Source organism: Myotis daubentonii, chromosome 3 (genome assembly GCF_963259705.1).
Source record: "Myotis daubentonii chromosome 3, mMyoDau2.1, whole genome shotgun sequence".
Lineage (NCBI taxonomy): Eukaryota > Metazoa > Chordata > Mammalia > Chiroptera > Vespertilionidae > Myotis > Myotis daubentonii.
Genome location: NC_081842.1, coordinates 22168682 through 22187775, shown reverse-complemented (window position 1 = coordinate 22187775; position 19094 = coordinate 22168682). Strand labels below are relative to the sequence as shown.

The following is a 19094-nucleotide window of genomic DNA, read 5'->3' as shown; positions in this document are numbered from 1 at the left end:
CATGAAAGAGATTTTCTTGGATGAGGCCTCAGCAGACATCAAACTGGGGGAAGTACAGCTCCAAGGAGGAACACTCATCACTGTAGACCGAGCAGTGATCCCCACCTAGGTTACGTCTGTGTAAGAATCCATCACATGAATGATCTTGCTTACTGTGGGGGCCCCCATACAGTGCAACATGGTGACTAAGAGGCTGGGCTCAAGAGTCAGACTTGAATCCTGACTCAGCCACTTAGCAGCTGTGTGACCTTGGGCAAGTTTCATCATGTCTCTTGACTCAGTTTCCTCATCTGTAAAATGGGGATAGCAGTCTTAGTCATCTCATAGACTTGTTGTGAGGATTTAATGAATTAAACCATGTAAAACAGTGTCTGGCAATTGGTAAACATTCAATAAATGTCAGCACTTCACTCTGTTACTTCCTTTCTCAGTGTTGCCCAAGGCTTTCCCATTGCATGTATTTGGGCTGAAACTTGAGCCTAACAGACAATTTAGGGAGGACAGCAACCAGGTCAATAGCTTGCTTTTTCCCTTCTTCTCCAGGGAAAGAGGCTGAATAGATAGATATGCACGGGACACGTCAAAATAAGGCCAGACAGAAGAAGAAATGAGGTAGCATACGTAACCGCATGTATCATTAAAGGTGTGAAGCAGAGCTGGTTATATCCTTTTTCTATTTTTACGAAATAACTAGTATATGTAGATCTTTTTTTTTTCTCAGAGTGGAATGTGTATCTGCTTTATATTTATATTGCAGAGCATTTTTCCTATAGGGACTAAGAGTAACAAACACAATAATAAAGCCACATTTTGTAAAAATTTCGTAATTTAAAATAGGCCCATTTTTTGAGATGCACTGGGAGTGCACTACTCTTCATAAAGGGCAGGTGGTCCCCAGCTCCCCACCTATAAAAACAGCTCACATAAGGTTGCAGCCATTTTTTTCAAACTCTCATTAACTAAATCTGAAGTAGGTTTAAATTGAATGTAGGCCAGACTGAAGTTTCTTGTCCATGGAGAGCTGAAATAAAATGTTTATATTCCAGAGGCTTTTGTTTTTCTCATTATTTTCTCCACTCATTAGTCTCTCTCAGCTGTGCATGTGGTCTCGGCCCACTTGTTTGGGTACTGGAGTCATATAGCCCTCTTTCCTAACACAGGTCAATGCGGCAAAGAGACGTTTTAGAAATGGCTTTGAATTTTTGCGAGGCTGAATTGAATTCATGTGTTCTATCCGTCTACTTAGGTCTCAAACAAATTGAAACCATTTTAGTTTAAGAGTCAAATCCTCATTAGGACAAGTTTCAATAGGAGGCACACTGGTTTGTAGCATGTTAGCCATAGCCATGTTTTTGGCCCAGGCCAGACCTACAAGGCAGCAGACCTATGGGGTGGAAACAGAGAGGAGATGCTTTAACATGCTCTTTACACATTATCTCATGGCACGTGGAAGGATGCTGTGGCCCGTTGTTTGCCTTAGCTGGAGACCAGCAGTGTGCACCTGTGGAGAATCAGATGGCGTGCCCTCTGAGTGCAGCCGCCGCCAGGGTGGGTGTCAAATCCTGTGCCCTCTGCCTTGTTTTTCTAACTGGCTGGGAGACGCTGGCCTAGCACCAGGACGGGTTTATTACATCCTCTCTGGGCTCAGAGTCATGGACACTTTTCAAGTAAAGAAGTGACACACATCTTGCCCAGGTCGCGTTTCTGTGACATCCGGCAGGCCTTGCACAAAAACACTTTGGGGAGGAAAAGGAAAAGAATGACAAAGGCAACTGAAAACCACATTACTACCCTCATCCTGACTGTGGAAAAACATCCTGCAAAATAGGAGCCTGATAGACGATTTGTACAGACGATCTGTGCCCTTCACTTGCAAAAATCAAGACGAAAGGATTTGGGGCGCATTCTTATAAGAGGAAGGACCTGTGACTTAAAACCACAATTTCCCCCAAAGATGGTAAAAGTTAGTTAACACTTTGGTAGGCTCAATAGCTTTGGGGATTTATTTTCTCAAGTCTTGGTTGGTGCAAGGCAGCTACCGCTTGGTGCTGTAGAATTGTCATCAATTATGGGCAATTTCTTTTAATCCCAAATAAAAATAGCTTTATTGTTTTTTCATATCTTAAGAAGGTTACATGCTAACTGTACATAATACTAGTAATAAGCCTCTTGCACGGTATAAAAGAAAAGGAAAACATTTTAGTACAAAATATGCTTTCATATAACTGCTGGTATTTCATATCCTCTTTTCCTCAATGCCACGGGGTTAAGCTGCTGATTCTTTCTAGATGCATGCAGGACCCAGTGCTGGTGATGGGGACACAGAGGAGAAAGACAGGGTCCTGCCCTAGAGGGACTCACAGTGAATGGGGATGAGGGAGATGTACACACAGATGATTCCAATTTAATCGTCAAATCCTCTTTAGGACCAAGTCCCTATAGAAGGCACACTGGTTTGTAGACTGGGCCAGAAAATGAAAACTCCTCATTGATTAGCAGGCAGCCCCTGTCTTCTATCTTCTCTCTCCACATGTATTCATCACTGGTACCCAGGTGACCTAGGAACAGTATTTTGTTTCTGTTCATACTGCAGACAAGTAAGTGAATACTATGTACTTCAGTTCCTAAGAAACTAAAAGAGTCGGGTAAAAGGACAGAAATTCCCAACAAATAGTTGCAACCCTAGAATAGTAAATGGTTACAGAAGTTGCATGTTGCAATAATTCTCGACAGTGTCTTATGATTATCAACTGTAATTGAGAACTACCGACCAAATCTGCAAAGGGCTCCCAGGTCCTCTGTGAGCAGGCACCGCAGTGGCGCCTCGGAGCCTCTGCCGGCCAGCTGTCCCTCAGGGTGCAGGCCAAGAGGGGTCAGCCTGGTCCCCACCCGTCTGATCTTCCTGTCTTCCGAGGGACACAATCTGACTTTCTCACACCAGGATCTGTGAGGAAAGTGGGCCTGTGCGCGCCCCAAGCAAAGCAGGAAGTTTCCACCTAGTGACTGCCCCTTCCAGCCTTGAGCTCGAGAAGTGAATGAATGACCAGAAAGGACAACTGGCCACTGGCCACAGAAGGGTCTGTGGGTGAAGTAGTTGCTAATTCCAGCTCAAATCCTGCTGCTCTTTTAAGATGGCAGCTGCAGTCTTTAACCCCACACACACCCCCGCCCAAGCCCTCAGATTTAAATCACTTCGTATAAGTCTGCTACTTCCAGCTGCCCACATCTGCAGGCATATGTTTGGCTATGACAAACCAAAGCAACTACCTCCATGTAAGTGAACTGGATAAAGCAAGATTGTCTCTCAATAAACAGTCACCTCCCCCCGCCCACCCCCCCCCCAAAAAAACACACAACAACTACACTTCTCAGAGCCCATCTTCCCTACAACAACCCCCCATCCCTAAAGCACTATTGGTTACCGACTCCTTCTTATGACAGGGAGGTACAAATTAAATTGGCAGGAAAGGAGGAAACAGGCTCCCACAGAAAGTGACAATGACCGTGAAGTCAAGATGCATAGATTTTATGAACCTGTACAGTAGATACATGGAAACAGTAGATATAATGACCTGACATCTCTGTTATTCTGTTGAGAAATGGCAAGATTAAACCATGCTATGTTATGAATGTGCCCCCTCCCCATTCATATATTGAAAGCTAACCCCAAGGTAAGGTATTAGGAGAGGAGCGGGTGCTTTGGGGGGTAATTAGGTGATGAGAGTGGAGCCCTCAGGAATGGGATTTGTGCCCTTATAACAGAGCCCCAAGAAAGCTCCCTTGCCCCCTCCCTCCGTGGAGCCAAGCACCAGATCTGCCAGCTCTATGATCTTGGATTTCCAACCTCCAGAGCTGTGAGAAAGGAATGCCTATTGTTTATAAGCCACCCAGTATGTGATATTTTGTGATAGCAGCCTGAAAGGATTAAGACAAACCACAAGTCCATTTAAGAATTCAACACAACCCTATCTAAGGATCCTAAAAGGTCATTTGACTACTTTATTCCCAACATTTACATAAAAGTGAGCTCACTGATGAGTGGGAAGCAATTTGTCAATACAAATAAGAGGGGCTGGAAAATAAGCTCTCAGCACAAATGGAGAGAGAGTTGAGATTTCAAATATACGTGCAGCTGCACTAAATGCTATTTTAGGGAAAATTATCTTAATTAGTTGTTTTCTCCAGGCTGGTATATTTTAAACTTCTTCATTTGAGCACATCCTGGCCAGACATACCTTCAAAACCCCATCCTATTAGTTGCAAATATTTGTATATTTTTATTTACCTATTTATTTATGCCCTACCTACTTCCAGCAAGCATTTAAGGCAGTTCACAATGAAAACATAGTTGATCTGTGACAAAAAAAAAAAAAAATCCAAGGCAAAATCTGGGAACAAAGAAAGGGAGCATTGGAGAAATTGAGAGGGGAGGGAGGTTAAGGTACCAACCCCTCCCCCCCCCCACAAAACAACAACAACAACAACAACAATAACAAAAACTATATCAAACTCCCCTAGCTAAAGAAATTGTCAATCTCAGGCAAGGTTTACAATTTTGCAAACTGTATTTTTCCATTTCATTCTCCCTTATAAGTAATGAAATAATACCCTTCCAAATATTTGTCTAACATATTTGGGAAGTTACATCTCAACTACCATGAAAAAAAAAATCTGGCTATTTCTTTTTGAAAATAAGTAGGTGCAAAGAAAGATAGGCATCTTGTATTTAATTATATAATGAGTAAATTATGTAATGTAATGAGTAAATTATGGAAAGTTCAATTGTAGCTGATGTATAGTTCGACTGAGTTAAGTCTTACCACATTGTTAATGAGCACAAAGTACATTTTTTTCCTGGCAAAAGGTTCAAACACAATTTCTTTTTCTTTCTTTCTTTTTTCTTCCTGCCTATTTCCTTTCTTTCTTTTTTGACCCATAATCAGCATCTTTCTTCAAAATCGTTTTCCATGACTGGGCCACAAGCTCTGTGGTTACTTTTTTTCTCTCATTCTGTGATTACCCCACATTTGCTAAACAGATATTGTGTAATTAAAGATGGGCTGCTTCTTTGAGTTCTCCAGAAATGTTCCAATGCTAAAGTCCCCAATAGTCTTTCAAAAGTTTGCTTAATTGAAGCAAAAGAAATAGTGGAACCATTGTTCAGGATAATCAATGAGAGGTCATTTACATGAGGGGACCATGGTGTGGAGGAAGAAGAAATTCTGGCTCCGTATAATTCATCCTGGGTCCCTTGAGCCCACACAAAAGATTTACCTTTAAGCGGCTAAGTTCCCAAGCCCCCAGGACTTTTAAAATTTTATCAAACCACAAAATAACATTATGTTCAAAGTTCAAATTAGATGGACTTCTACAAGCTTTAAGGTCTGTTAAGTATTTGGGAGTCAATACAAATAAAAGAGGCTGGGAAATAAGCTCTCAGCACAAATGGAGAGAGATGTGAGATTTCAAACATAAGTGCAGCTGCACTAAATGCTATTTTAGGGAAGATGATCTTAAACTGGAAAATTTTATTTGACAGCAGACCATGTCCAGTTTTCTGCCCCTTAAAAATATAAATCATGCTTAAAGCGTGATTTATTTGGTTACATTATTGCCTCAAATAGCAAATCACATTCTCCGATTTCTGTTTTAAAACATAAGTCAATTTCATTCAAACATCTTTTTGAGGAAGGCATAGTTAAGTTCCATATTTAAATAAAAGCCATTATTGCTTTATAAATACGAAAATTATACCTGTGTGTGTTTTTTTTACAAGGGTGGGGTTTACTTTAGCATTCTGTGCCAAAGGCATAGAATTGAACTGAGTCCAACAGAGCCTTAATTTTTGCCATGTTACAAAATTTGAGCTCATTCAAAACAAAGGATACATCTGTTTTCATCAGCTGTTTTTTGACTTTTATTACTGGGACTTATTTTAAAAAATTGTTTTGCCTAGACAGTATTGTTCTACTAGGCATGATTTATTACTCTCCCATGTGCCCACAGAATCTAGTAGTTCCTGAAATCATAAAACTGAATAAAATAATAAGGAAAGAATGGGAACTTATTCCATTTACACTGATTAAATAATCATTCAGAATATGTAAATATGTTTAAATTCTAATAGCATTTTTTTATCAATGGGAAGAAAAATATGTTCAATTAAAAAATTGAGGCATGATCAGAGGATAAAAGAATGAATTGAGGAATGTGACTTTTTGGACTGTTATTTTAAAAACCAGCTCAAAACTTGAGGTTTATCTGCCTAAAAGAGACTTTAACAATGTGTTTTTGTTTATTTAATCTAGACTTTATTCCACAAAAAAAGAGATCTCAGGGAGCTTGCCCTCTTAATGTTCTGTTAAAGAATTAGTAAATCTTAGCTTTTGAATATGATAAGCTAACAACATTTGATGACTACTTACTGTACAAGTATTTTGAATATGTTTTTATACTAATATTTTAAGAGTAGAAGTGCATATCCTTGTCTTAGAGAATGAAATTTCTTAATTGTATAATTATTGTAGAATTTATAGATTACTGGATAGCTTGGTCATTACTGCCTTGCCTAATCCAATAGCATTTTATAGAATTAAAAATGTTATAATAGTTAAATATTTTTACTTCCGACACTAGAAAAGATTGAAGAAGATTGGGAAATAATTGCAACAAGAAAAAGATCTAGCTATCTACAGATAATAAGTTAAAATTGGGCTCAGGTCACTAAGAAAGTCTTGTTATATAGTGTTTTGAATTAAAAATGTTCCATTTTTTAAAAAAGGAAACAGGCTTTCATAGTAAAATGAGTGTATTTCACTTCTAGGTAAGCTTTTTGGCAGGTTTCCAAAATAACTGGTCCATGTTTGCTTAAATTGAGCTGGGTCGGGATTTTTGGACATTTCTATAGCTCCCCAGCCTTTATCAATTCACAAAATTTGTTAACTGGAAAAATTAAGGGGATAGATTGCTTCTGAGACAGCCTGTTTTTAGTTTTTGTGATAATTCAAATATGTCTGCATTGGCATTTAGTATTTGACACGCAAGTAAAAGTAGCTAACATTTATTTAGCATTCCCATGTGCCAGGCAATGTTCTAAAATGCTCTGTTTCTAACTTACTGAATCCTCACAGCCACTCAATGAGGCAGGTGCTACTATTAATCTGTTTTGTAAACTGAGCTATGGAGATAAGTAACTTGGCCAAAGTTCATGACTGGCCTGTCAAGGTGCCAGGATTCAAATTTATGAAGGTTCTGAGCCCCCCTGTGACTACCACACTAAGCCCACAGACCTGCTCAGACAAGAGGCTCAGCTGTGAGGGTTTCTAGGGTATTGTCACATTTCTGTTCTCTGAGGGTGGGGTTTTTCTTTGTGAATATTTAGCCAAAGAACATCTTCCATGTTTATTGACAATTTGAACAGCCAATAGTCTTACTTGCCTTACCAGTCTCTTACTTGCCAATAGTGATTTTCAACAATGAACATGATGCCAAGCAACACATTAAGCATTGAAGGTACTAATATGAACATGACATGCCCCACCTTTGAGGGGCACACAAGGGAGAGTGAGACAAAGTCACGCATAAGTTGCAGACAAAGATGTCAGAGCTGTCATGAAGATACATCAGAGGTCTGAGGAGCACAGAGATAGGAGCAACCAACCTTCCCTGGGAGAGCCAGGAAGGGTTTCACAGAAGAGGTGACATTTGAATCCGTTAAAAGACAGTAGGAGTGTTCAAGAAAGAGCAGGGGAGGAAGGTCTCCAGTAGCCAAAGGTCTGCCCTATCGGAAGGCGTCTGTTCCTAATGGGAACTGAGTTGTGAGGACTGTTAGATAAGACTCTAGGGGTGTTCTTTTAAAAATGGTAACAAATATCTAGTTATAAGTAGCTCCAAAAAGAAGCTGATTTCAATATGTCCAATAGCAACACCACTTCATAAATGTTTAACAAACATATTAGAATCTATTTTAAAAGGATTTGCAGGTAAGTTTCTCCTTGGCTTTCTCATAATTACAGTTCTCATTCCCAAACTCAGTGTCCCAAACCAAATGGATCCCTTTTTTAAAAGGGTGGCATTATTCTACCTCTCTCTCTCTCTCTCTCTCTCTCTCTCTCTCTCTCACACACACACACACACACACACACACACACACACACACTCCTATGGAGAACAAAGAAAGATAAAAAAACATATCTCAAAATATTTCATGTTACTCACATTTTTCATTATCTGCTATGAACAATTGATTTTCAAAAAGCAAATGGCTGTGGCCATTCTTCAATCTGCACACCCGAGTTGGGTCATGCATACAAAATAATGTATAATGAGGAGAATTAATATGTGGATGAAAAACAGAGCTCACATGTATTTAGATGTACAGTCAGCCCCTTGTATCTGCAGGTTCAGCATCTGTGGCTTCAACTAACCAAGAATCAAAAATATATATATATTTTTTTTTAACTTTTTTTCTCATTTATTTTATTATTTTTTTAAATTTTTATTTTTTAAAAATATATATATTTTAAAAGTGTTTCGTTGTTGTTGACGTGTACTATGTAGTTAGGTCTGCGATGGTTGCATCTGTACTGAACATGTACAGACTTTTCTTTTCTTGTCATTATTCCACAAACAATACAGTATAAACACTTTTTACATAGCATTCCCATTGTATTAGGTAATCTAGAGATGTTTTAAAGTGGTATCAGCAGGGGGTCTTGGAACCAATCCCCCTCGAATACCAAGGAGCACCTGTTTAGTAACTTGCTAAAGAAGGGAAACTTCAGTTGAAAGGCAACAAGAGAATCTGCTCATGGTGGAAAGTAGAAGGAAAGACCAACTGGAAGATGTGCTGAAGACCTAAACTCAAACCACACTACATCTGACCTTGGAAAAGCTGAACTTGCATTCTCAACATGATAGTAATGGCATAATGGAAAGCCATGTCTTAACAGTTTAGAATATCTTTCAACTCTGTGGATATGACTTTCCACTTTGGAATGTCTTTCAACTCTGACCAACCAAGATAAAAGCAGAAATTTCTCTTTTCTAGGAGATCCACAAAGATTTGAGATCAATAGATTGATCTATGTATCATCTATCTTTCTTTCTATCCACTTCACAAATTTTGTATTTGCAAATTCACCTACTCACTAAAATGTGTTTGTGACCCCAAATCAATGCTTGAGGCACTTCTGGGGCCATTCACAGAGCAGTGAAAAATTTGAGTCACCAGACACAGAGGTTCCCAGCTGCGATCCAACAAGTCAATGGTTGGCCTTCTTGTTTCAGCTCTCTTCTTTTAAACAAGTGTCTGTTCTTTGGGGGGCCTATTTAGTGCCACGTTTTTCTCTTTTCTGTGCTTTTTGTTGGTTATTTCACTGTTTAAAATGCCCCACAAGTATAGTGTTAAAGTGCTCTCTGGTGTTCTTAAGTGCAAGAAGGCTGTGATGTGCCTTACAGAGAAAATTGGTGTAATACACAAGCTTCATGCATGCATGAGTCATAGTGCTGTTGGTTTGATTTCAATTTTAATGAATTAAGAACATATATTAATTAAGATGTCTTTAAATAGACTCACATATAAAACAAGGCTTTGTATCAATGAAAATGTGTGACCAGAGGCTTGCAGGAACCTATTTCCCTTAGAAGCAATGTTTCAGTATCACTAATTCAGTGTTTGAAGTGCCTTTTTAGAGCATAGCTGCCATGAACAATGATAATTGACTGTGTGTACACACACACACACACACACACACAGAATGATATATCATCATATTCACCAGCAATGGAGTCTACTGAGCAGAGTCATCTAAGGTAAAATAATTTCCCACCTACTCCCAGACTCTAGAGTAGGGTGACCAACTGTCTCAATTTGCCTTTGACTGAGGGGTCTCCCAAGATAAGGGATTTTCAATGGTAAAACTGGGGAAATTCCAGGACAAATTGATAAGAATTGGTTTTTCTACTTGAGTTTCTCAAGCTGAAGACTTGGGGTGGGGTGCAGGAGACAGCCACACAAACCCATCAACTTTTGTTCTGGAGCTAGTAACCCCACCACCATTAAGAAAGAGACTCCATGCCCTCACCGATTTGGCTCAGTGGATAGAGCGTCAGCCTGCGTTGCGGACTAAAGGGTCCCAGGTTTGATTCCAGTCAAGGGCACATGCCCAGGTTTATGCTTGATCCCCAGTAGGGGGCATGCAGGAAGCAGCTGATCAATGATTCTCTCTCATCAGTGATGTTTCTATCTCTCTCCCTCTCCCTTCCTCTGAAATAAATAATTAAAAATATATATATTTTAAAAAAGAAAAAAAGAAAGATACTCATGGAATAAATACACTCCCAAGCAGTTAAGCAGCATTGGCCCCCCTTGGGCTTCTGAGGGCTCCTAAAGAGGCCTGCATTTCCCTGACCAAGCTTCACTGAGAAGGCACTGAGGGCAAACGCATTTGATTTACATTTCTAATGGCCCTCACAAGTGTCTCTTAAAGAGTTGCATTGTGAAGAAATATAATGATTTTGTCATCAACACTAATAAAAGAGAAAAATGGTAATTGGCGTACGAGCTACCCTTTTCATTGGCTAATCAGGGCTATATGCAAATTAACTGCCAACTAAGATTGGCAGTTAACTGCCAACAAGATGGTGGTTAATTTGCATATGTAGGCACAATGCAGGGAGGCGAAAGGGAAAGCAGGAAGAAGCCCCCTGCCACTGACAGTGATTGGAAACCCAGGGGGGAGCTAAGAGCTGGGGGGCAGGGCAAAGGCGGCCCTGGGGCCGCCTTTGCCCTGCCCCCCAGCCATGATCGGAGAATCAGGTGCCTTTTCCGCCCTGGCCAGTGATAGCAGGAAGTAGGGGTGGAGCCAGCGATGGGAGCTGGGCACGGTCGAAGCTGGCAGTCCCAGGAGCTAGGGGTCCCTTGCCTGGGCCTAAAGCGAAGCCCACGATCGTGGGGCTGCTGCCACTGCAGGTCCCTGCTGCCCGGGCCGGACGCGTAGGCCAGAGGCGTCAGGCCTGGGCAAGGGGCCGATCCTGCGATTGGAGGGTGATGGGGGTCAACGCCTGAGGGCTCCCAGTATGTGAGAGGGGGCAGGCTGGGCTGAGGGACACTCCCCCCCACACACACCCAGTGCACGAATTTCGTGCACTGGGCCCCTAGTTATAAAATAAAAAAGCAGGAGACAGGAGTGAGGTGGGGGGGTCAATGGAAGGGAGATGGGACATATATAATACTTTCAATAATAAAGACAAACTTTAAAAATAAATAAATAGCAGTGCCCCCCCAATAAAATAAAATAAAACATAAAAGCAAAAATAATACTAAAGCAAGAATAGCAGAAGCTGGATAAAATATATTATTTTCTATTACTGGTTTGCAAATTGATAAAGAATAGAAGAGAGGAAAGTGTGGATTTTAGGACCAAATCTACATTTCCTAAATCAGCAAATTCTCAAAATTTTAGAGATTTGGAACTGAAAATTAAAATGATCTGGGAGGTTTAAAAAATTCCCATGCCTGGACCACATTCAATTCAATCACATTATATGGGAATGGGGAGGGGAGGTGTGCAGCCATTAAAATATCCTCACAAGAAGAATAGTGTTGAAGAAGGGTCTTGGGAAAGTTCAGCCAAAAAAAAGCACTATAATCAATTGGTGATGCTGCTGTGGCTGCCAGAGAGAGGAAGGCTGCAGCACACAGGACTGCACTAAAGGGCCTTTTCAGCCCAGGCCAAGTGGAAACCATCAGAAATCAGGCGGATCTTGATTCAGTCTTGCTCTGTCACTGTGACTCTATCACGTGTGTGACCTTGGTCAGGTGATTGGCCCTTTGACATCAGTACCTATCAGGATACTCATTTTGCTAGGTTGTTGTGAGGATTAAGTGAGGAAGCACAGGCCAAGTACCTGGCACACAGTGGATGCTTAATAAAGGGAGATTATTATCGTCATAACCGGGCACCCACACTTCCATGTTTGGCCACATTCTGAATTACATTCTGTTATCCTGACAAAGAACAACAAAGGAGCTTTATGATACAAGAGTAGCAGCATTTTAAAAACAAATAAACTGGTAAAAATGAATGGAGTGGCCAAGGCAATGTTGCAAGCATATCATCTAGTTCAAGGGTCAGTAAATGAATGCCGTGGGCCAAATCCAGCCACCCCTATTGGTATTTATTGACTTATTGTCTGGAGCTGCTTTCCCACAGCAAAGACCCTATAGCCCACCAAGCCAAAAATATTCACTGTCTGGTCCTTTACAGAAAAGGTTTGCTGACCCTTGATTTTAATTCATCAGTTCTCAGTGAGGTCCACGAGCTCCCGAGGTACCATCAGGGGTTCTATTTTCACGATAATACCCATACCTCACTGACTTTTTCCACTGTGTTAACATTTACACTGAAAGGACAAAAGCAATGATGAGTAAAGTTGCTGGTGCCTTACTTAGCACAAATCAAGGCCTTGGCACCAAACTGTACTCATGGCTGTAGTCTTCACCATCACGTACTCACAGGAAAGAGAAAAAAAAGGCAGTTTCATTTATCTTAGGGTTTCTAGGCCTTGGTTGAGGGGGGATGTTTAGCAGTATCTCTGGCCTCTACCCACTAGATACCTACTGCCAGCACTTTCTCCCTTTCCCCAGCTGTACCAACTGAAAATGTCTCCAGAAATACTTTTTAAATTTCTCAGTATTAGCTTCATATATGATAAATATCAATAGGTATAATCCACATAAACAAAAACTTTTTGAGGGTCTTCTATAGAGAGTAAAGGGGTCCTGCGATCACAGAACCTAGACACAGAACCTACACAGAACCTAGAGACAGAAGAACTTCGCTGGAGAGAACATGGCAAAAGGTCCTGGACAGAAACTGGCCACAGAACCTAGAGACAGAACCTAGCGAGAGAACATGGCAAAAGATCCTGGGCAGAAACTGGCAACAGAACCTGGAGACAGAACCTAGAGAGAGAACCTGGCTGAAGAACCTAGAGACAGAACCTGGCTACAGGACCTGGATAGAACATGGCAAGAGAACCTGACTAGAACCTGGTGACTGAACCTGGCAAAAGATCCTGGAGAACCTAGCGAGGGAACATGGCTACAGAACCTGGCTGGAGAACCTGGAGAACCTAGCAAGAGAACATGGACACAGAACCTGGCTGGAGATCCTAACCAGAACTTCGCTGGAGATCCTGACCAGAACTTGGCTAGAGATCCTGGCTAGGCTGCTGATCAACTGAACGTTGTCTCTGTGTCATTCCTTCTTCGCCGACTCCGTCCACACCTTTGGGGACCCCTGGACTTGCTGGGGTTGGACCCCAGCAACTGGGTGGTTGACAGAAGTCAATGTTTTGCTCTCACATTGATGTTTCTCCCTCTCCCTTCCTCTCTCAATAAAAATCAATAAAGAGAGAGAGAGAGAGAAATGAAAAAAAAAAAAAAAGGGGGTCCTGCGATCAAAGACTTTGAGAACTGCTGGTCTATTTTGTATTCACAGAGTATCCTATATAATAAAAGCCTAATATGCAAATTGTCCCCTTGGGTGGTCATTCGACCTGGAGTTCGACGGCTCACTATGATGTGCGCTGATCACCAGGGGCAGTGAAGGACATGGTGGGCGTCGGTGACACAGCGCTGGCAGCGGGTGCTCAGGTGCCGGGCGCCCTTGAGGAGCCCGCCCCGTACTTGTGCGGCCTCTTCCAGGTGATCCTGCATGCAGCCACTGCACGGGCTTGTTGGGCTCCCCATGGGTTGGCGCAGAAGCTGGTCTGCGAGGCCGACCAGGAGAGAGCGCACTGCCTGCCTGGCTTCCATGTGGTGCTGCTGCGCTGCCCAGAGGCCCACGCTGTGTCCCGGCCCACGGCGTCCAGCCGCGCTCACTCTATCTCCACATGAGGACTCTGGCGCCATGACTCAGGTGGAGGGGGGCACACGGGGACCCAAGGGCCCAGATGCTGCCCAGGGCCTAAGAGATCAGCTGGGACATGCCCTTCCACACCAGACATTCACACTTCGATCACCATCCAGGCCTAAGGACCACACCCGTGCATGAATTTTGAGCACCGGGTCTCTAGTTTATAATGTTTATATTACTAAATCAAAAACAATCAAATGAAAGGACCACATAACTAATAATGAACAAGAAAAAAGGAGTGGAAAAATATGAGCATGGGTGAGTTTAGAATTTTTGACAGGAGGGGCTGAGGTATACAGCCAATGAGGACACAGCTATAGAGACTGAGAGGGCAATGTGACCTTGAGCAAGTTGGTTTTCTATCTGTGCCTCAGTTTCCCCCTTGTGAAATGGCATTGATCACAGGACATACCTTAGAGTATTATTGGGAAAAATATAGAAATAAATACTTTTTTTATTTAATTCTTTATTGTTTAAAGTATTATGTCTCCTTTTTCCCTGATTGACCTCCCCCTGATCATTCCCACCCCCTAGCACATTCCCTCACCCCCTACTGTCTGTGTCCATGGGTTATGCTTATATGCATGCATACAAGTCCTTTGGTTGATCTCTCATTCCCCCCACCTGCCTTCCCTCTGAGACTGGATGGTCTGTTCAATGCTTCTATGTCTCTGGATCTATTTTAGTTCATCAGTTCATGCTGTTCATTATATTCCACAAATGACTGAGATCATGTGATATTTATCTCTCTCTGACTGGCTTATTTTGTTTAGCATAATGCTCTCCAGGTCCATCCATGCTGTTGCAAATGGTAAGAGTCCCCCCCCACCCCCGCCACCCTTTTTTTACAGCAGCGTCGTATTCCATTGTGTAGATGTACCACCGTTTTCTAACCCTCTCATCTGCTGATGGGCACTTAGGCTGTTTCCATATCTTAGCTATGGTGAATTGTGCTGCTATGAGCATTAGGGGTGCATATATCCTTTCTGACTGGTGTTTCTGGTTTCTTGGGGTATATTCCTAGAAGTAGAATTACTGGGTCAAATGGGAGTTTCATTTTTAATTTTTTGAGGAAACTCCAATCTGTTTTCCACAGTGGCTGTACCAGTCTGCATTCTCACCAGCAATGCATAAGGGTTCCTTTTTCTCCACATCCTCGCCAGCACTTGTCATTTGTTGATTTGTGTGATTTGACAGGTGTGAGATGGTACCTCACTGTCATTTTGATTTGCATCTCTCTGGTGATTAGTGACTTTTAGCATGTTTTCATATGCCTCTTGGCCTTCTGTATGTCCTCTTTCGAAAGGGGTCTATTTAGGTCCTTTGCATTTTTAAAACATATAGAATAGACTTGTCACTTAGATTAAGTGCTCTCTGTAGACTAGCTATTATTATTTTAATAATAAATAATCAATTTATGTCAGATGAAGCTAGGTCTGCAATTAAGGCGTACTTCCCTAGGTGGTTTGGCTCAGTGGATAGACCATCGACTTGGGAATGAAGGGCCCTGGGTTCGATTCCAGTCAAGGGCACATGCCCGGGTTGTGGACTTGATCTTCAGTAGGAGGCATGCAGGAGGCAGCTAATCAATGATTCTCTCTCATCATTGATGTTTCTATCTGTCTCTCCCTCTCCCTTCCTCTCTGAAATAGGTACTGTTGACCCTGTCCCAACAGTGAGGTGACTGAAAGCAGAAAAAAATGCAATCACTGGCTCCTGAGACAGAATATCATGGAGCCAAGAAAGAAATCAGAATCTCCTAACCCCCTTCTTACCCTAACATCACACTTTCTAATCCCAAATTATATCTGTTACTCCTGAGAGGTACCTGGACATGTTCCAAGATTTCAGAACAAACCATATGAAATTGGCTTGGTTTCATATGCTAGTTCCACAGCCATGATTTTTCTTGTTCCTGCACTGTGATTAATTTTCCCTTCAGCTCAATTTGCCTGCCAGAAGATCATTCAGAATTATGTTGTTTTCAGCAAATGCTCACACAGCCATCTTCACCTTTAGGAAGACAAATGCTCTAAAGAAAGGGCTTGCTAATTTTTATAATGAAAAGAATTATTTATTTTTTTAAATCCTCACCCAAGGATATATTTAGAGAAAGGAATGGAGAGAGAGAGAAAGAGAGAATGATAGGTTGCCTCCTGTACACACCCAGAGTGGGGGATCAAATCCCAAACCTAGGTATGTGCCCTGACCTGGGAACGAACCCACAACCTTTTGGTGTACAGGACAATGCTCCAACCTATTGAGTCACCAGGCCAAGGTGAGAATTCTTAATGAAGTTATAGGGACACTTAGATGAGCACATGAAATGTTTGTGACACAGTGTAAAAAAAAAATTGCTAAAGAGAAATCTGAATCAGAAGCTGAGGAAGTTACTTGAAATTTGAAACTACATGCTCAGTAGGAAAATGGCACATCTCCCATGTCCCAGTTCTTCATCTCCTGACCTCCCTGTATCGACCAGGGCGACTTTTACTGTAATTATTCTCTATGGTTACTGAGAATGTTGGGTTTAGATTCTAAAAGCTTGTTGAATTCAAGTGTCTCCTCCTCTGTGAGATCTGACCTGGCGACACTATTTAACATTGACATCCTCCCTGCCCCATCTTTTTCTGAGGCACACTTCTCTATCCAACACACTATATATTTTACATGTGCATTTTGTTTGTTATCTGTTGCCTCATTGTCATGGCAGGTATTTTCTTCAATTCTGTGTTCCTAACTTCTACAACAGGGTCTAGCATATGGTAGGGACCCATCCAGCTTTTGCCTTTAAATAGGGAATGGAAAATGTCCCTGAGATGCACTGCATACTATGAATTCTCATTCGGAACCCTTGCGTGCATGAAAGACTCTAGGTTGCAATATATATATTAGACTCAAGAGCATCTGAGAACATCTAAGTGTCCTTCTGCAACCTGGCAATTGTATGAGCCAAAAATAGAAAATGGGCTGTCAGGAACTTATTGCAATGGTCTGATTTTTTATTTATCTAACATTTTAATCCTTTAATGAATACATATCTCTTCAATTAGCTGTCAAGCTGTGTATTCTACTTCCCCAAGAGATGTGTTCCAGTGCAATTGTACATGGAATCTTTGAAAATCAAGTTAAGTATTAAAGAGTAGAGAACTTTGCTACTTAAATCTGTTCTGTAATAAATATTTCTTGTAAAGCACAGATTCCTTTGCAACTACATGCTTTATTTGTCAGGTCATATTTTGGCTTGGGAGATTGCTTCAAATAATGAACCGAGACATACACACTCAGTTCTGTGCCAGGCAGATGATTGATATATGAGAAGTAGCCCCTTTAGGAGACTTGGCTGGTACATGTAACCACTAGAGAATTATAAATGAAAGGGGGATTGTGGATCTCTTAAAGGCAGAGACCAATTCATCTTTGTCATCTAGAATCTAGCACAAGCATATATAGGCATGTAATACCTATTTGGTAACTAAATAAAAGCAAGACTAAAGAAATGAACAAGTTCTAAACAAGATTTTAAAAAATAATCTATAATACAGTGAAAATTCAGAGAGAAATGGGCACAGTGGAGAGCTTCATGGAGGAGACAAGATTTACATGTTGAAAGAAATTAAGGCGTCAAATACTAGAACAAGGAGTAAAAGAGAGTTCCTGGTGAAAAGAATAACTTCAACCTGTACATTTATCACTTGGGATTTTGAGCATTAATTTCCAATACATATACTTATCTATACTTATACATATTTTCTATTATGCTAACAACACAAAAATATTGAATACATAAAAATAAGATTTTAAAAGAGGAATTAAAAATGAAATAAGCCATATTTAAAATTATTTTTATTTTTTAATGGTATAGCATTATTTATGTTGGGTGCACATTTACATTTCAAATAACTTTCTTGATAATTAAAAAAAAATTGGGAAAGTTCTAGTCATGTTGGGTTAAATTATGGCACCTCCTACTATGGCTGTTGAGGAGTTTTGATAGATATAGGAAACATGCCATTTTCTTGTTATTCACTCATGCCTGCATTGTTCGTCTTCAGTTTCTTTTCTTTCTTTTTTTTTTTTTTTTAGGGATTTTTTAAAATTTTTTTATTGATTAAGTTATTACATATGTGTCCTTATCCCCACGTTGCCCCCTAACCCTCCCACTCATGCCCTCGCCCCCCTGTTGTCCATGTCCATTGGTTAGGCCTATATGCTTGCTTCAGTTTCTTTTAAATTATTTGTGAGAGCTAATTTGATTAAAACTAAGTAATACAATCTACTTGTTTGACCAGGCACATACACTATGGAACATATTGAAAGAGGCCCAAAGTAAGCAATGAGTGAGCATGTCGTGTGGAGAGGAGGTAAACTTTGGACACCAGTTTGATGATACAAGGCAGATGGATGGATCCAGGATTGACCAGGCCTCTCCTGGGCAGGTAGAATTAGTGAGGCACAGGCTTGGAGACTGGCCAGAGAAAGCCACAAACTTGGGAAGGGAGGTATGTGGCGTCAGATGATTAATGGAAGTTGAGAGATTTCGACCGGGTGAGATAGGCCAATGAGACAATTTACCTATTTATAAGAAAGGAGTAACAGAACAAAAGTTTTATTTTAAAAAGTTTTCCTGAAAATCAGGAAAAAAATTAAAACTTCAAAGAAGCCAATACAGAGGCACTCTGAATGAAACGCTGTTTAGCTTCAGCTAGTTCTCTAAGTGAACACCCATAGAACTGCCATCTGCAGGTCACGGGACTCTTAAAATATAGGCCTTTGTTCTTCGTTGTTCTTCCTCATCCCCTCCCCCCAGGTTTGTTGAGGTATAATTGCTAAGTTAAATTATAAGATATTTAAAGTGTATAATGTGATAACTTGATATACATATACCAGTACATTGTGAAAGGATTCCTCCATTGAGTTAATTAACACATCCATCACCTCCCATATTTTCGCAAACTTCAGTTACACAGTACGATGTTATCAGCTGTAGTCACCCTGTTATACATGAGGTCCTCAGATTTTATAATCTTATAACTAAACATTTGTGCCCTTTTATTCTCCCTATTTTCCCCTTCCCTCAGCCCCTGGCAAACTCTTCTCTCATCTCAATTTGTATGAGTATTTGTTTGTTTCAGATTCCACTTAAAACTAACACCATGCAGTATTTGCCTT

At 41.0% G+C, this 19094-nt stretch overlaps 1 protein-coding gene across 3 annotated transcripts in view; it reads left to right on the top strand.

Annotated features, from left to right (window-relative positions):
* The window catches only part of VEPH1 (ventricular zone expressed PH domain containing 1), a 208360-nt gene that overhangs the window by 71650 nt on the left and 117616 nt on the right, over positions 1–19094 (top strand). The window lies entirely within an intron of this gene.